Below are 20,088 nucleotides of genomic sequence, written 5' to 3'. Positions count from 1 at the left end.
AGAATGCTCAAAAAACGACTAGAAGAGCACAAGGGCAATTGCAGAAGAAGGGAGACTGGCAGATCAGCTGTTCCGGAGCATGCTTTACAGCTAGGAGACCATCACATTCATTCTAATAGGAGGCGGAAAATGGTAGCTTGGGCCACACGGTTTACCGAATCCATGCACACAGACCGTTACCTACTTCGGGATTCGAACCACCACCCAAAACAAAAGCGAGGTATCATAAAAATGTTAGCGGATAGGGCAAGGCTCATTGGCAGCCACCAGCGGATACCATGAAGGGTTTTACAGAGAGGCCATACAGATTGTATAACATCACTGAAATTTCAGTAGCAAGGAAGAGGGAGCGAAATTGAATGACATCTGGATTCCGTTGCTGAAGAAGAAGTGTACCAGTCGTCCACCATGGGATGATAGCAACAGCGAACGACGGCTGTCGACAACGGCCAATTGCGCTCACGTATTCAAAACACGTGACGTCACGCCACTGGGCGGAATCAGGCGGAATTGGAATTTTGTTGTAGTCAGTAGCGAGCTAATGTGTGCATCTGACATTCAAAGTATCTACGATCCCCCTTGAAAATGTTCTCCGCAGATGGGGACGAAACGTTGGGTTTTAAGGTCCTCTACTAGCATGCCACTGACCGAACTACAGCTGCTTCGGAGATTAGTTCCCAAATTTCACATCCATAGCGCCACTTACCGTTTGTATTAATTTATTTTATTGATCAATAGGTTTTTATATAGTACTTATTACGCTGCCTATGCGCACTTACATTTTCGTTGATGCTGATCTCCAACTACAGTTACGTAACTTTACGTTTTTTTATCGTATCTTTACCCTTTCTCTGAGACCAACATCAAGTTATGCATGTCATTAACTGATTACCTTCAGTTCTGGCGTAATATCAGCATTTGTTGTTTGGTTTCCTTCGACCGTTTTTGCACACGCTCTATGGAACACATGAAAGCAATTATCAACTGTTTTTGCATTAATGAGTTAATTATTGTATTACATATTGTCTGTGTATTTTCTAGGATGGCGCAATATGCTTTATACGGCTTACTTTTGACGCTCGCAAATAATGTGATGATAATAAGTATTAACCATTTTTTGTCTTTGAATTTTGAAACTTCTCGTTCTTAAGTTTTAATATTCTTATCTAACTTCTGCTTATTTGTGGTATATTTTTCTGAAGAAGGACAGTATGTGTCTGACACGGTAAAGAAATAACATTTCTTTTCTGATATTAATTGATGGTTTTTTCAAGAAATAGATCTGTATCCGATGTTTAGCCAACAATAATATTAGTCAAATAACCTTTTGAGTAGTAATACATGACGCTTCAGACAGGCCATATGTCCTTTGTAAGCCCTTTAATGAACTAAACGTTCGTCTGCTACGTCTTATTTGTAACTAATTTCATATTGGAGCCATGTTTCTTATGTCGGCTTGTACTGAAAATGAAGACATATCGGCGAAACTTAAAAAGTAGTGAGCTGACTGTTCCTTAAATTAATGACTTGATAACCAAAGAATAGTAATCTTCAAATTGTGAACCTGTGGACTTTCAACCTAAAGTCAATCAACCAAAAATATTTTTGACTATTCTGCAGAAGTACATTCTAGCCCTTGTGGCAGCAGCTAATTAGGAGGGCGTTAACCAAGTTAATTATCACCTAGAAAAGCTAAGTTAAATAAGTTTTATGTTTATTCACAGGTACTTGCTTGTACTCCTGGTACATACTTAATCCCCAAACCCCAATCCCGCAGCAGGGTGGTAGTAGAGCCAAAAAGAGAATGTGGCAGCCCACAGGTAAAGAGATGTGCCGGACGGCAGTTCGTTTTCTAGGCTTGAGGGGAACCAACGTTGCAACAAATTTAGGGCAATAACGCAGCACGTGTGAGCTATCACATTGTTTTATCACTACACACCTCAAGGCCGTATTCTCCTGATATGGGGTCACACTCTGACCGCTTCCTCTTTCCTCAGGTGAAGAAATCATTTCACGGCATCCATTTCCAGAATGTGGACGGGGGGATTTGTGACTTAGAACATGTCCTGAACAGCGAAAACGTGGGTTTCTGCAGCCAAGGCCCACGTAAGAAAAAATGTCGATATGCAGAGAAGGAGTAAAATGTTACTGTAGTTCCATGGTCTCAGCTTAATGTTTTTGAGGTGATAATTGAAAAAAATCCGGATAACGGCTAGCAGGTCTCATGCACCGAAAGTTCTGCACAAACGTAATTACGTATACACATGGTCATCCTTTCTTGGAATCGAGAATCTAGACGATTTTTCCCTGTAATCGATATCGATATAGGCAAGATATACTTCTACCCATTCGTGAGAAAAATTGGTCTTAATACACTCCTGGAAATGGAAAAAAGAACACATTGACACCGGTGTGTCAGACCCACCATACTTGTTCCGGACACTGCGAGAGGGCTGTACAAGCAATGATCACACGCACGGCACAGCAGACACACCAGGAACCGCGGTGTTGGCCGTCGAATGGCGCTAGCTGCGCAGCATTTGTGCACCGCCGCCGTCAGTGTCAGCCAGTTTGCCGTGGCATACGGAGCTCCATCGCAGTCTTTAACACTGGTAGCATGCCGCGACAGCGTGGACGTGAACCGTATGTGCAGTTGACGGACTTTGAGCGAGGGCCTATAGTGGGCATGCGGGAGGCCGGGTGGACGTACCGCCGAATTGCTCAACACGTGGGGCGTGAGGTCTCCACAGTACATCGATGTTGTCGCCAGTGGTCGGCGGAAGGTGCACGTGCCCGTCGACCTGGGACCGGACCGCAGCGACGCACGGATGCACGCCAAGACCGTAGGATCCTACGCAGTGCCGTAGGGGACCGCACCGCCACTTCCCAGCAAATTAGGGACACTGTTGCTCCTGGGGTATCGGCGAGGACCATTCGCAACCGTCTCCATGAAGCTGGGCTACGGTCCCGCACACCGTTAGGCCGTCTTCCGCTCACGCCCCAACATCGTGCAGCCCGCCTCCAGTGGTGTCGCGACAGGCGTGAATGGAGGGACGAATGGAGACGTGTCGTCTTCAGCGATGAGAGTCGCTTCTGCCTTGGTGCCAATGATGGTCGTATGAGTGTTTGGCGCCGTGCAGGTGAGCGCCACAATCAGGACTGCATACGACCGAGGCACACAGGGCCAACACCCGGCATCATGGTGTGGGGAGCGATCTCCTACACTGGCCGTACACCACTGGTGATCGTCGAGGGGACACTGAATAGTGCACGGTACATCCAAACCGTCATCGAACCCATCATTCTACCATTCCTAGACCGGCAAGGGAACTTGCTGTTCCAACAGGACAATGCACGTCCGCATGTATCCCGTGCCACCCAACGTGCTCTAGAAGGTGTAAGTCAACTACCCTGGCCAGCAAGATCTCCGGATCTGTCCCCCATTGAGCATGTTTGGGACTGGATGAAGCGTCGTCTCACGCGGTCTGCACGTCCAGCACGAACGCTGGTCCAACTGAGGCGCCAGGTGGAAATGGCATGGCAAGCCGTTCCACAGGACTACATCCAGCATCTCTACGATCGTCTCCATGGGAGAATAGCAGCCTGCATTGCTGCGAAAGGTGGATATACACTGTACTAGTGCCGACATTGTGCATGCTCTGTTGCCTGTGTCTATGTGCCTGTGGTTCTGTCAGTGTGATCATGTGATGTATCTGACCCCTGGAATGTGTCAATAAAGTTTCCCCTTCCTGGGACAATGAATTCACGGTGTTCTTATTTCAATTTCCAGGAGTGTATATGGACAGACAGACAGTCTGAAAATAAATGCCAGAAAAAAATGTTTTTACGTATTATAAGATTATAAATTGAGCATTTTCGGATTTTTAACTCAGATTGCATTATAAAACCTTGTTACGGCCTTTTATTTGCTCTACGTTTGATGAGTGAGTTTGCTAGTATCGAAATAGCTGACATACTGACTTACGTTAAATTTCACACTTTAGTACGTGACATAAATTTCAACTAGATACGTCTACCAATCCCTGACAAAAAGGTTTCGAGACAGTCAGAATATTTTTTTTAAAATCTTGTGATATAATTAAAAATTAACAAATTTCAGATTTTTCCTTTAGATGTGCTATAAAAAATTGCATCTTGCAAAAATTTCATGATTCTAGGACAACAGGAGGTACCTTATAGGTTTTGATGAGTCGCTTTGCGAATATCAAAATATGTCACATAAATGCTAGTATCTTTTGATTGAGTTGACACAAAAGATTAAATTCTTTTATACCACGAAGGGACCACAGATGTCAGTATACTATATATGTTTCAACTTGATACGTCAACCGTACCTGAGAAGAAGTAACTTTAACAGTCGGACAAATAGATAGGCCGACATACAATAAACTGATGTTATAACGGTTCCGTTTTTACCGATTGAGGCACTGGACCCTAAAAAATAATGACTAGCCTTCGTAGTTTTGACCACGTTCTAAGCAAAGTATTTGTAACAAGGAACGTATTCTAACACTTTCACGTAACAGGTAACATGTAACGTAATACACTGACGGCAAAAAAATCACAACACAAAAAAATAATTAACGTGGAATATATTTTTCTAGATAATATATGAAAGTGATTAACACTGAAAGATCACAGCTTAATGAAAGAGCGAGATAAACCATTGCGAGTGTGAAATGCTGGTACATTAATAACCGGTGTAACCGCCAGAATGTTGCTTGCAAGCATGAAACCGTGCAATGATTGTGTTGTACAGGTGCTTTATGTCAGTTTTTGGGATGGAGTTCAATACCTGTTGCCCTTGGTGAGTTGACTTCCGATTATGTCCCATATGTGTTGCACTGGAGACAGATCTGGTGATCGAGCAGCCTAGGGAAAGAATCGACAACCTTTAAAGCATGTTGGGTTACAACAGAGGTATGTGTACGAAATTTATCATGTTGGAAACCAGACCCTGAAATGCTGTTCATGAATGGCAGCAAAATACACTCCTGGAAATTGAAATAAGAACACCGTGAATTCATTGTCCCAGGAAGGGGAAACTTTATTGACACATTCCTGGGGTCAGATACATCACATGATCACACTGAGAGAACCACAGGCACATAGACACAGGCAACAGAGCATGCACAATGTCGGCACTAGTACAGTGTATATCCACCTTTCGCAGCAATGTAGGCTGCTATTCTCCCATGGAGACGATCGTAGAGATGCTGGATGTAGTCCTGTGGAACGGCTTGCCATGCCATTTCCACCTGGCGCCTCAGTTGGACCAGCGATCGTGCTGGACGTGCAGACCGCGTGAGACGACGCTTCATCCAGTCCCAAACATGTTCAATGGGGGACAGATCCGGAGATCTTGCTGGCCAGGGTAGTTGACTTACACCTTCTAGAGCACGTTGGGTGGCACGGGATACATGCGGACGTGCATTGTCCTGTTGGAACAGCAAGTTCCCTTGCCGGTCTAGGAATGGTAGAACGATGGATTCGATGACGGTTTGGATGTACCGTGCACTATTCAGTGTCCCCTCGACGATCACCAGTGGTGTACGGCCAGTGTAGGAGATCGCTCCCCACACCATGATGCCGGGTGTTGGCCCTGTGTGCCTCGGTCGTATGCAGTCCTGATTGTGGCGCTCACCTGCACGGCGCCAAACACCCATACGACCATCATTGGCACCAAGGCAGAAGCGACTCTCATCGCTGAAGACGACACGTCTCCATTCGTCCCTCCATTCACGCCTGTCGCGACACCACTGGAGGCGGGCTGCACGGTGTTGGGGCGTGAGCGGAAGACGGCCTAACGGTGTGCGGGACCGTAGCCCAGCTTCATGGAGACGGTTGCGAATGGTCCTCGCCGATACCCCAGGAGCAACAGTGTCCCTAATTTGCTGGGAAGTGGCGGTGCGGTCCCCTACGGCACTGCGTAGGATCCTACGGTCTTGGCGTGCATCCGTGCGTCGCTGCGGTCCGGTCCCAGGTCGACGGGCACGTGCACCTTCCGCCGACCACTGGCGACAACATCGATGTACTGTGGAGACCTCACGCCCCACGTGTTGAGCAATTCGGCGGTACGTCCACCCGGCCTCCCGCATGCCCACTATACGGCCTCGCTCAAAGTCCGTCAACTGCACATACGGTTCACGTCTACGCTGTCGCGGCATGCTACCAGTGTTAAAGACTGCGATGGAGCTCCGTATGCCACGGCAGACTGGCTGACACTGACGGCGGCGGTGCACAAATGCTGCGCAGCTAGCGCCATTCGGCGGCCAACACCGCGGTTCCTGGTGTGTCCGCTGTGCCGTGCGTGTGATCATTGCTTTACAGCCCTCTCGCAGTGTCCGGAGCAAGTATGGTGGGTCTGACACACCGGTGTCAATGTGTTCTTTTTTCCATTTCCAGGAGTGTAGATCAAATCACCAGACTGTGTACACTTCCGCAGTCAGGGTGCATGGGGTAACGAATGTCATAAAAAATAGCACCCTAGACCATAACTACAGCTGCAAGTCCAGTGTGTCGAAGCACGCAGAGAGGTTGATTGCTGGCCCTTAACTGGCCTTATTGTAGCCAATAAGTCTATCACTAGCACCGAGGCAGAAACAGCTTTCATCAGATCTCCACCTTGCCCTTCCGCTTGGCACCACTGAAGTCGCAAATGGTAGTGGTTTGGGGTCAGTGGAATGCACACTACTGGGCGTCTGGCTCGGAGCCGTCCTGGAAGTAACAGATCTGTAACAGTTTGTTTTCTCACTGTGGTGTCAGCTGCTACTCAAATCGCTGCTGCGGATGAAGTACGACGTGCCAGAGCCATACGCTGAACACGACGGACTTTCCTCTCGGGAGCCCGGCTTGTTGCGACCGTACATTCTTGTGACAATCGCTGCCAATACTCATATACAGTGACTAAATTCCTGTCAAGTCTTTCTGGAATATCGCTGAAGGATATTCTAGCCTGTCGTAGCCGTGCTACATCACCTCATTTAAATTCAGTGAGGTATTGATAATGGCGTCTTTGTCGCCTTAAATACATTCTGGATTATCATCAATTCAGCACGTCCCGTCTGAAAGGTAACTAACGCTCAGGACCGTCACAGAGTGTATTTAAAGTAAACCTGGTATGGATCCTCATAGTGTTGTTGCTAGCAAAAGTCTTATACTACTGGCAAGAAATGTGAAAAAACATCGTTTGTCACATGTAGGAACACGCCTACCTACTTTTGTGTATAACTCACAACTCCTCCTTGGTGCTGAGATTTTTTTTTCCCATCAATGTATGTCTTGCGCCAGTCTCTCTAAAGAAGAGCAGCACGAACAGCCACCGTAGTAAGTGATTTCTCATAAACATTTTCCAGTCTTCGACTTATCGACAATTCTTTCCCCTCATGGTTACCTCCAGAATATGAATCTTTTTAACTGATGTCTTAACACCTGCAGTGCCATTCGACATCGTGTAAGTGTTGTAAGTTGCAATATTTTTGGTTTCCTTATTCGAGGATTGAAGACAAATGTGTAAGGTGAAATGACATGTTTAATGTCGCAATATTAACACAAAAATACACGGTCTTACACAGTTTTCAATGTGACAACAAAAAACCATTGTCAGGATAACACATATCGTCAATATCAAAAAGTGAAATAATCCTAAACACAAAAATAATAAATATTAACTCTCAGAAGGTTAAATTATCCCAAACACGGCAATATTAAAGTTTAACTAGAAGTTTCTTTACAAAAGTGTTCCTACACTTACGTTATGATCTTGATCAGTAGTACAAAAATTGACCGATTCCGGTTCGAAGTTCAGTACTATTTTTAGGATGACAATCAAGGGTACGGTGGATGATTAGTTATGTGACAAACTGAGCAAAAGATTACCCAAGGTCTCGCGAGTTTACAGTGGATGCAAGCTGGTGAATCAACAAGTTTACACCTCTGCACGCGGTATTTACCTTAAGCTGGGATGAGCTGTCGTATGCCAGGCCGCTCTCATCCGCTGAAATTCCTATAAAACTAATTACACCTTTGCTGAATTTTCCAGCAGAAACTTTCCCTATGTTTCTCGTTATGCAAGAGAACATGTACTCATCCTTAGTCTTAGAATGTGTCGATATACACATGCATGGTTGGAGCAGCATGCGTATTATAATGCCCTCTCAGTTCTCACAAGGACTATTAACTAATTGCCTGGTTCATTTCACCACAGTTGGAGCTAAACGGTTCTACAGCTAATTTCTAGCTGGATATCAGCCGTCGTGAATGCAGCGTTCACACAAATTACTCCTCTGCATCGTACAGAGCATTATGCGCTCCATTCTGCACTTGACGCCAGTTCAGGGAAGAGTCCACAAAATTTCCGTCTTGTCTTACTCATAGCCAAACTGTCTCCCCACCTGAGTACTTTCGTTTTTCACGCCATGGCTTTCTTCGACCAATAGGAGCATTTCTCTTATTTTGTGCAAACTCGCTCTAACCATCGCAAGGTCCGTAACATTAAACTGCGTCGAAACTTTGGCTCTATCCGTTTCCGCCAATCGGACGTTTTGTGCCCGTTACAGACGCCTAAATGCATACGTTGACTCTCTCATGTGTGTAGCACTCGCTGGATACGTGATCAAAAGTACGTCACTGGTCTTGTTTCGTATCCTTTTGGAATTCCGAAACGCAGTTTTCTAAACGCTTTTTTTCTTGTCCTCCCTCAGATGGGCAATTATACTCGCTCTCCCCGTCTGAGTCACCTGATCGTTCGTTGATTTTCCGCCTGGGATACCCCTTCAAGTGGTTTCTGTGGTAACCCCTGTATCGCGGCCTTGCCTCTGCGCTCGTTCCTCTGAATTCCAAACTAAAACGCCTCTAACTGCTTGTTTCACCTTCCACTCAAACATGCATTACAGGAACAGAGTGTTAATTACTGTCGATTGAGTGTCATCCCTTTTTGCATTACATACTTATAAGAAAATTTGCTCATTACCACCAAATTAAGTTTGGTGTCATACTCACTTTTCCATTGCCATGTATAAAGCTCTCATGTAAGGTGCGAGTCTGACCTTCATTTATTCTGCCACCTTACAGTGTTTTCGACACATCTCGTTCTGTGTCGATTCTGAAGGGAACCTCCAAATTTCTCATTGGTTCACTTGATTAGTAACGTCCTGTTACCTCAACTCTCAAAAGCATCGATTCTCTTTTTTTCTAGTGTTCCCAGAGTCCATTATTCGCAGCCAGGCAAACATCACTTTCAGAAACTTGTTTCTAAAGTTCATGCCTGTATTTTGTACCAACAGGTTTTTTTTTTTTTAATAGGTATTATGGAATTGCTTTTGTTGGTCTGCTTCTGTATTATGTTATCCTTGCAACGTTCATCTTTCTTTATTTTATTTCCGAGGTAGCAGAATCGATATACTTCGCCTATACATGTGTTTCCTAATAGTATAATTCCAGGTCTTTAACTGAGTTGTTGATTCCGTTTTACGCATACAATTTAGAAGCATGCTGAAAATTAAGTGGTCTGGTAAGATAAGGGATGAGGAGGTTCTTGGCAGAATCCACAAGTAAAGGAGTATGTGGAAAAAACTGACAAGGAGAAGGGACAGGGTAATAGGGCAACTGTTAAGACATCAGGGAACAATTACCATGGTACTATCTGGGCTTGTAGAGGGTAAAATATTTAGACGAAGACGGAGATTGGAATACATATAGCATATGATTGAGAACATATGTTGGAAGCACTACTCTGAGAAGAAAAGGTTTGCACAGCAGAGGAATTGATGTCAGACCTCATCAAACCTAACAGAAGACTGACGGGAACCGGTGTATCCACTGCGGCAAGGCCGTTGCCCTCGGAAATATTTTGTCTAGGAATGCTGTTTTCATCTAACTTACGGTACCTTAGAGAACTGTGTGTGTGGGGGGGGGGGGAGGGGGCTGGGCTTCGTCACTTCGTCAGTTACCAGAATGAAGTTTTTACTCTGCTGTTGAGTGTGCGCTGATATTAAACTTCCTGACCGATTGAAACTGTGTGTCGGACCGTGACTCGAATCCGCGACCTTTGCCTTCCGCAGGTACGTGTTTTACCCACTGAGCTACTCATGCATGACTCACGACTGTCTTCATAGCTTTACTTTCCCCAGTACTTCATCACGTACTTTCCAAACTTCACAGGTCGTGAATCTTGCCTGGGTAGCTCAGTAGGTAAAGCTCTTACCCACGAAATCAAGGATCCTAGGTTCGAGGCCCACAGTTTTAATCTGTCAAGATGTTTCGCTAGTCATACTGACAAGCGAGTACTATGCATTTCTATCAAGGTGAAATTGATCTCAGACAGCAAGTGAGTCAAGATTGCTAAGTCGACAAACTATGTTAGTGGATTAGAGTGCAGTGGCTACATTGACGCATTGAGGGGTTTTCTATGGATGTCACATTCTGTATGAGCAGCTTGTGTTCGTCTAGTTCTATCACTTCAAATATTTGCTAAACTCTATTCTTACTTCAGATGCCTGCCAGTAGCAACTGCTTGAACGCATTCCGCACATCGTTTTAAATATATTTCTTATACTTGTATTTTTCGTCCTCTCTGTGGTGGTAGAACTTTGTTCCTACCCGTCATACCGGTGGCTGAGTGTAGGGGGATGGTGGCACGTGGCGCTATAAAACTTTACAACCTATCTTCTCTCCATAAGTATTTTACGACTCACATCAGGTGCTCCATTGTGGTTCATAAAATATAACACTTGGTATCCCGTCGAGAATCGAGCCCCTTTTTCTTTCGGCGCAGAGAGAGAGAGAGTGAGAGCAATATATATATATATATATATATATATATATATAGAGAGAGAGAGAGAGAGAAAGAGTTCCGCTGTTGAGTTTTGGTGTGGAAGGAAGTCAACAAGTCAAACTGGTTTAGATAGTTACTTGGTATATTCACTTTATGTCTCAAACACATCTAATTTCTAATGGTAACTTAACCTCAGAATCTAGCCTTTACGTTTCAGTTTTCAAAGAGTCTCTCTCTGTTTTATTTTTGAAGAACTCATTAATTTGTGTAGTGTTGTGTGTTTGTTGCTTTTCTTCTCTCTATATGTTTGCCATATTTTACCTAGCATCCATATCGACTCAAGAAGGACGAGCACTACTAGTAAAAATAATACAAGGAGGAAGACAAAATGCAGGATTCTATAAAAAAGTAGAAAGGGTTCCGTTATTCGCGAGCATTTTTCTCTGACTACTAGTTTAGTTGGACAGGCATAGGAGAAAGAAGGACCTTAGGCCTTTTTAACAAAACAACTCGTCACATGTGAATTAGGATCACCTCCTCTCACCTACAGCTACAGAATCTACTACTAACAACAAGACCAGTTGAAATAACATGATACAGGTAAGGTAGCGTATTTTTTATTAATATTTGATTCTACTAGCAGCACTGAAAAATTGCAAATGTACAGAACTGCTGAGTGCACCGGTGCCTTACGACAACCTTTCAGCATAATTGTCTCCATTATCATCATCATCATTATCACCATCGTCATCGTCATCGTCAAGTGGAAGCAACGTCTAGACTAGTAGTTCCCTAACTTGACGGTGATTACACCCTGAGGGGTAAAATGAAATTTTCTGAGAGGTAAGAACTAAGAGATTAGATTCTTTTTCAGTCACGAACTAAATTATTTTCAGAAGATCATTATAGTTTGTAAGACACTAATACTGATTACAGAAGTTATCCATGATTATATTTTCTCAGTTAGTAGCATTAATGCAGTGGAGATTACAGATTCATCACATAGTCCACCCTTTATACATATAGGTTGTGCTTTGTCCCGTACATCACTGATGATCAAAGTGAGACATATATATAACAAATACTGAATGTCTCAAGAAAATGTTTTCCCCAAGTTGTAGATAGTACCTGCAGTAGTCCAGAAATGGCTTTATTACTCACTTCGAAACAGATCAATGAATTAACTGACAGCACGACACAATAGTAACTCCGTAAAGGTACTATAAGGCTACATACAGTTTTATTGTTATTGTTATTATTATTATACGAATTCGTTGGTCTAACACGCATTTGACTGATTGTTGTTTACTGGATGAGATTTCCGGCCATAAAGAATGACGCTGGTGTTATCACCATTGTAAATGCTTTCGTATCTTCTTCAACGGAACAACTTCTGTATCGACTGACTGGGTTCTCAACTAGGCTCCTTCTGAATGTGACAACGTTGCGCTACGCTACCACCCGTGGTGTGACGTCTATAAGTAGGTTTCTGACTCACGTTCAGTATCTTAATACTAGAGTCTGTAATCCGCTTCTGTCACTCCGTCTCTCCATCGCGTGAAGAGCTTGAAGTTCTCCCCGAGGAGACTCTAACGCCTGCCACTAGGACGACTGGGAACTCGCCCAGCTGTTTATCGTTGCAGAATTGCAGACGTGTCAGAGTGGCAACATTCTTCAGGTTCGGATACACTCCTGCAGCAGTGTCCACTTCCAAGACCCACAGACAGACGCTGGGCCACAAGAATGGTTTCCTATTCCTACGAGACACATGTGGCACCCTTCCCGTTTTGATTTCTAACTTAGTTTAATTTCGAAGCAAAATCATTTGCCTGAACTTTGCGTTTTCTGTTATCGCGTGCTGTATGTTCAAACACATTGGCTTAGATTAATGATAAACGGCACATAACTTTTTAATGTGTCAATAGCTCTATGATTTATTCATTATATAGTCAATGTATGTTACCTGTACTCATCATTGCTTGGTAACAAACATAAAATACGCTTGATAAGTTTGTGAATGTCAACGATTATGTTCTTACGTCGTACGTACTTCCTCTAGTGCGATTATGGTGGCGGCAGTCAATTTTTTTGAGGTTCTTACTGCTACCACATTTAAGCACTTTACACTTCATGTTTTTTCTCAAATATTTTTGTATCTGTTCACAAGAGGCAACTACTGATGAGGCAAAACATTGTGATCACCACGCAAAGTGAAAATGAAGCCGCCTGGTGATTTTGACATTTAGCCAGTACAGATAGTAAAATAAGGAGACCAGAGACAAACGAGGAATCATGCTAGCAAAGATGCGAGATGTAAACGGGAAAATCCAATAACATAAGCGACTGTCACAAGGGGCGGATTATTCTGATCTGCTGCCTAGGATCGAACATCGGGAAACAGCCAAGCTGGTCGTCTGTTCGTGTGCTGTGCTGTGTAAAACTGTTGAGGGGCGGTGAACCCAGGCATAGATGACCAGGTGTTGGACATTCACGCCTCATCAAAGAACATGAAGAATGGGGACTTTTCCATTCCTTAGAGCAGGTTAGGTGACGGTCCTTGGCAGATATGATGACTGAGTACAATTCTGATGAAGGCGTAAGTATTTCGGAGAACACAATTCAGCGAATACTGTTGAACGACGAGCTTCTCAGTAGACGATCCCTGTGTGTACTCACGTTGACCGAAAGACGTCACGAACTACGATTTAGTAGTTTCAGGATCTTCGGTATTGGTCGGTGGATAAATAAAACCTGTAGCTTAGTCGGATGAATCACATTTCTTACTACGACAGGTAGATGGACGTACCCGGCGAACTGCTACTGAAAATATTCACTGCTACGCGGGACATTCACCTGGGCCTCCATGGGAAGCGTGGTCCTAATCGAAAATCTGTGAACTACGAAAAGGTTATTGCGGATCACTTGGATCTCTTCACGTTTGATGTGTTCCCGGAAGGCGATGATATCTTCGAGTAGGATAGTTGTCCACGTCACAAGGCAAGAATCGTGCTAGAGTGGTTTCAGGAATGTGGTAAGCAACTCACGTTGCTGCCTTGGCCACCAGATTAGCCTGACATGAGCAGAATTGAGATGCTGTCTGGCGCCAACTCCGCACTCAAAAACCACTGGCACGTAATTTACGGAGAATTCCAGAATATGCGCCTAGGCAGCTGGTACCACACACAGTATGTGATCGAAAGTACTGGACACCCCAAAAAACATACTTTCTGATATTAAGTGCTTTGTGCTGTCACCTACTGTCAGGTACTCCATATCAGCGACATTAGTAGTCATTAAACATCGTCAGAGGGCAGAATGGGGCGATCCACGGAGCTCACGGACTGCGAACGTGGTCAGGTGATTGGTTGTCCTTGTGTCACAGGTCTGTACGCGAGATTTTTAAGCTCCTAAACATCCCTAGGTCCACTGTTTCCGATGTGATAGCGAAGTGGAAAAGTGACACGTACAGCACAAAAGAGTACAGGCCGACCTCGTCTGTTGACTGACAGACCGCTGACAGTTGAAGAGGGTCGTAATGTGTAGTAGGCTGACATCTATCCAGACCATTACACAGGAATTCCAAACTGCCTCAGGATCCACTGTAAGTAACTATGACAGTTAGGTGGGAGGTGAGAAAACTTGGATTTCATGGTCGAGCGGCTGCTCATAAGCCATACATCACGCTGGCGCCTCACTTGGTGTAAGGAGCGTAAACATTGCACGACTGGGCAGTGAAAAAATGTTGTGTGAAGAATCACGGTTACACAATGGGGTGATCCGATGGCAGGGTGTGCGTATTGCGAATGCCCGGTGAAAGTCATCTGCCAGCATGTGTAGTGTCAACAGTAAAATTCGGAGGTGGTGGTGTTATGGTGTGGTCGTGTTTTTCATGGAGGGGGCTTGGATCCCTGGTTGGTTTGCTTGGCACTATCACACCACAGGCCTACATTGATGGTTAGCACCTTCTTGCTTGCCACTGTTGAAGACCAATTCGTGGATGGCGATTGCATCTTTCAGTTCGATCGAACACCTATCCATAAGGCACGGCCTGTGGCAGTGTGGTTACACAACAATAACATCCCTGACCTGAATCCTAGAGAACACCTTTGGGACGTTTTGGAACGTCGACAACGAGCAGGCCTCACCGACTGACATCGATACCTCTCCTAAGTGCAGTACTCCGTGAAGAATGGGTTGCCGTTCCTCAAGAAATCTTTCAGCACTTGATTGAACGTATGCCTACGTGAGTGGAAGCTGTCATCAAGGGTAATGATGGGCCAACACCAATTGAATTCCAGCGCTACCGATGGAGGGTTAAGGGAAGTTTTAAGTCATTTTCAGCCAGGTGTCCGGATGCTTTTGATTAATCAGCATTCCTTCTGGAAACTACCAAGAATTTATCGAATTCATGCCATTCAGAAACACCACTACACTTTTTTTTGAAAAGTGGACCAACTCGATGTTAATGAGGTGTTCATAATGTTTCGACTCATTATGGTAGGTATCATTAGCAAATTTTACATAAAAACTCTCACTGTAACTTCAGTTTCAATTAAGTGGATTATTTCACGAATCTTAGACGTTGGAGGCCAAAATTCGTGGAAAGTTCCAATCTGAGCCAGTATCGGTGACCGCAAAACTGCTGTGTGACTAGCACAGACGCAAATTGTGTTTTACGCTGTTCAGGAGTGATTTAAATTTGGCTGTTGGGCTGAATATTCATCACATCTGAGGGTTCGCAATAGTGCGGCCGATCCTGTTGGACACAGCACCGCCGGCCGGTGTGGCCGTGCGGTTCTAGGCGCTTCAGTCTGGAACGGCGTGACCGCTACGGTCGCAGGTTCGAATCCTGCCTCGGGCATGGATGTGTGTGATGAACTTAGGTTAGTTATGTTTAAGTAGTTCTAAGTTCTAGGGGACTGATGACCATAGATGTTAAGTCTCATAGTGCTCAGAGCCATTTGAACCATTTGGACACAGCACCATCGTATAAATCCATGTCGGTAGCTCGAGGCTTCTCTATCCCTGCTGTGTTATGGCCCACATCTCGCTTGTACACATCTAACAACGGGCAAATTTGCTTCTCGGTGTAGCCTAATTGTTCTGTGTTTATTTTCTGGCAGAAGACCGCTTGTACGAAGGTTCCTAAACTCATAAACCATCATTCTTTTCTTTTACTTTTCTCCCTCGCGTCAGCTTTCTTGCCTGTTTTTCAGTAATTAGGATGAAACAATTAAATTATGGTCCTGTAAACAATGATGTAATATTGTCTAACGGAATAGCAACTTATTAGCAAATAGAGGTTGAAAAGTGAGCTGGAAGGAGCGCTTATAGCATTCTGATACGGCCTATATAATTTAATTCCGACGTGATGCAACACTGAAAGGTTTCCCTTACATTTTCTCATCACTCAAGGTATGGTGTCGCGACAGCCTCGGTAATGTTCGGGTTCTCTTTCCATAAATGGGGACGTGCTTCCATAATTTCATAATTTGCAATGACAATCTTTTATTTCTCAAGACAAAGCTAACTGGTTCAACGTGAGTTTTCAGGAATCAAAATCAGTATGTTACAAGAGGTCTCCTAATAGGCAACAGTTTAAGATTCAAAGATGCACTCATTTGTAGAGGAACTGAGGTAACATTTAGTAATAAATGTTAAATATTACTTAATTGCATGTCTTACAGATGCACGTGGAAAGCACGTCTTTAATTAACGTTAATAATTGTGAATTTCAGGATAGGGCAGTGTCACTGCCTAATGCCCAACTGAGAGCGTACGAACCTTTTATTAAATCTAAAACCCACTGTGAAACGTGACAAAAACACAAAATATGCCCCTATTATAACTGAACTAAGGTAAACGCAATTGGAAACGATGAATCATAAAACTAACACATTCTGATACCTTTCTCTTAACACCAGACAGAAATAATATGACGAGCACGTCCACTGACTTACCCAATTCAGCCAAAAGTGTTTCGAAATCACCATTGCTAGTCAAGTCTCCATTGTCCTTAAGAGTGGACGGAGAGATTCTTTGAATTTACAAATGACCAACTAAAATAATTCGCTCCTGTTCTAACCTTTTCTTGTCTGAGTCTCTCCCCTGTGTCGTATCTACCACTGCGCTCCCCGGGGAACGATGCTTTCGTTAAAAAGACAGGAGGAGGTACAGATTAGACATATACATCTACATGTTTACATTAAGTGCCTGATAACCGGCTCGAGGAACCACCTCCAAGCTACCTCTCTTCCGTTACACTCTCGAAAAGCGCTGCGAAAAAACGAACACTTAAATATTTCCTTGGGAACTCTGATTTCTCTTATTTCATTATGATGATCATTTATCCCAATGTAGATGGGGGCGCCAACAAAATATTTTCGGACTCTGGGCAGAAAACTGGTGATGTACATTTCATGAGAAGGTCCTGCGTAGCTAAAAATGCAGGAGAGCTTCTGCAATGTTTGGAAGGTAGGAGACGAGGTACTGGCAGAAGTAAAGCGGTGAGGACGGGGCGTGAGTCGTGCTTGGGTAGCTAAGTTGGTAGAGCACTTGCCCTCGAAAGGCAAAGGTCCCGAGTTCGAGCCTCGGTCCAGAACACAGTTTTAATCTGCCAGGACGTTTTAAAAATGCCTTGTTTTCATGACTGCACCTTAATTAGTGTGACAGATAATGGCACTCTCTCTCCTATTTCGCAATTCTTTGAACTCTTTCGATGTCCTCCGTTAATCCAATCTGACCTGAATCCTACATAGCACAGTAGTACTTCCGTAAAGGGCAGACAAGCGTAGTGTTAGCAATCTCATTAGTAGACCTGTTAGCTGCTGCCAGTTAACCGCAGTCTTTGGTTTGCTTTCTCCACATGGTCTACGTGATCTTTCCAATTTAAATTGTTCATAATTGTAAATACTAAGTAATTAGTTGAATTTACAGCCTTTAGCTTTGTGTGGTTTATCTTGTAATTGAAATTTAGCAGATTCCTTCTAGCACTCATGTGGATGACTTCCCACTTTTAATTATTTAGAGTCAATTTTCAAATGGTTAAAATGGTTCTAAGCACTATGGGATTTAATTTCTGAGGTCTTCAGTCCCCTAGAGTTAGAACCCACCTAAGGACATCACACACATCCATGCCCGAGCAGGATTCGAACATGCGACCGTAGCAGCAGCGCGGTTGCGGGACGGAAGCGCCTAGAACCGCTCGACCATAGCGGCCGGCTAGTAAGTTTTCGGTTTTCCACCATACAGATATCTTTTCTAAATAAGTTTTCAATTGGTTTTGAACATCTGAAGACTTTAGAAGAAGATAAATGACAGCATCATCTGCAAACAATCTAAGGGGGCTGCTGACATTGTCTCCTAAATCGTTTATGTAGGTCAGAAACAGCAGAGGACCTATAACAGTTTCTTGGAAAAGGCCGTACATTACTTCAGTTTTATTTGATGACTTTCCCTCACTTATTACGAACTGTGCCTTTCTGAAACTAAACCACAAATTCACTCACACAAATGAGACGACATACTGTTGGCATGTATGTGATTAGAAGTCACTGCGAGGAACGATGTTAAAATCCTTCTGGAAATCTAAAAACATGAAATAAATTTGACATTCCGTGTCGGTAGATTCATTAATTTGTGAGTATAAAGAGCTAGTTGTGTTTCATAAGAACGATATTCTTAATCCGTGTTGGCTGTTTGTCAATAAATCGTTTCCTTAAAGGTAATTCATAATAATCGAACAAATTCGTTAGTTTTGTAGTGTCCCAACATTCTCTCCCATGAGGCAACGTTTTCTTTGTAGTTCTTATTACCTTTTTGTTTCTCTGTAGTGTCTAAAATATTTTTTATCAGAAAATGGTTCCTCCGTTTGAAAAAGTAGAGGTGGGGGAGGTTCGTTGTGTTTGAAGTAAGCAACGATTTTCTCGCTTGAGGCTTTGCCTTATCGCATTTTTCTCTCCATCTGTTCCCTTAACTGTCGTGTCTAAAACGGCGGTGACTATGGAACGTGCCCTCTGTTTAATAAGTAGAGGTGTGACGATTCATTTCTTTTGAAACTCCCATCGAAGTTCCGTGTCTGTTTTCACGCGTTCCCCTCTCTCTCTTCACGCTACATTAATTTTCAAACTCCTACACAATCAGTCAACGACTGTCACTGGAACACAGAATGAAGGAGATGAATAACGATATCCAAAGGAATAAATGAAATAAAAAGTTTAAAATACAATATTTAGCTTGGTGGGGCCTTTCCATAGAGGATTTAGTGTCTATTTATGTTCCCTTCACTTTATGGTTATGCCGTCATTGATTGTAATGTTTCATCCGTTGTATTTCCGTTTTTAGGTCTGATGTCGCAGTATCTTTTTCTGATTCATTTACGTGGTTAATTTTCTTCACCTGCTTGTTTTATTTCTGTGTTTTGTATTCTCAAACATTTTATATATCATATCTCTCTCTTCTTACGTAAAATTTCATTTTCAGTATGATAAATTGCATGTATTATATTTTCTATTCTTATGACTTCATCTGTTGATTTTTTCTTGAGGTATTTTATGAGTATATATTCTACAACTACATGGAGATTCCTCAAGCCACCGTCAGGTGCGTGGCGGAAGGTATCCTGTACCGGTAGTAATTTTTCTTTCCTGTTCCACTCGTAAACAGAGCGAGAGAAAAAGTACTGTCTATATGCTTCCATAGCAGCCCTCATTTCTCGTATCTTCTCTTCGTGGTCCTTACATACAATGTACGTTGGTGGCAGTGGAATAGTTCGGCTTTAATTACCTGTGCTCTAAATTTTCCTGATAGTGTTTCCCGAAACGAACGCCGCCTTCCGTGCAGGGATTCCAATTTGAGTTCCCAAAGCATCTCCAGAGCACTTAGTTTAGTTAGAACTTCCCGGTAACAAATATAGCAGCTCTCCTTTGAATTGTTTCGATGTACCCCTTCAACCCGACCTGGTACGGATCCCAAACACTCGAGCAGGACTCAAGAATAGGTCGCTCCAGCGGCCTATATGTGTTCTCCTCTACAGGTGAACAACTATTTCCTAAAATTTTCCAAGTTAACCGAAGTCGACCATTTACCTTCGCTATCACTGATTTCACATGCTTGTTCCACCTCATATCGCACTGAAACGATATACTCCGATATTTGAACGTCTTGGCTGCGTGAAACTGGACACTAGTAATACTGTATCCGAAAATTCCGGGTTTGGTCTTTCTACTCATCCACATTAACTTACGTTTCTCCACATTCAGGGCTAGCTGACATTCATCGCACTAACTGGAAAT

This window comes from Schistocerca cancellata, chromosome 8 (assembly GCF_023864275.1).
Source record: "Schistocerca cancellata isolate TAMUIC-IGC-003103 chromosome 8, iqSchCanc2.1, whole genome shotgun sequence".
In the NCBI taxonomy this organism is placed as follows: Eukaryota; Metazoa; Arthropoda; class Insecta; order Orthoptera; family Acrididae; genus Schistocerca; species Schistocerca cancellata.
The sequence above is the reverse complement of the archived record's forward strand: the minus strand, read 5'-3'. Positions refer to the sequence as shown.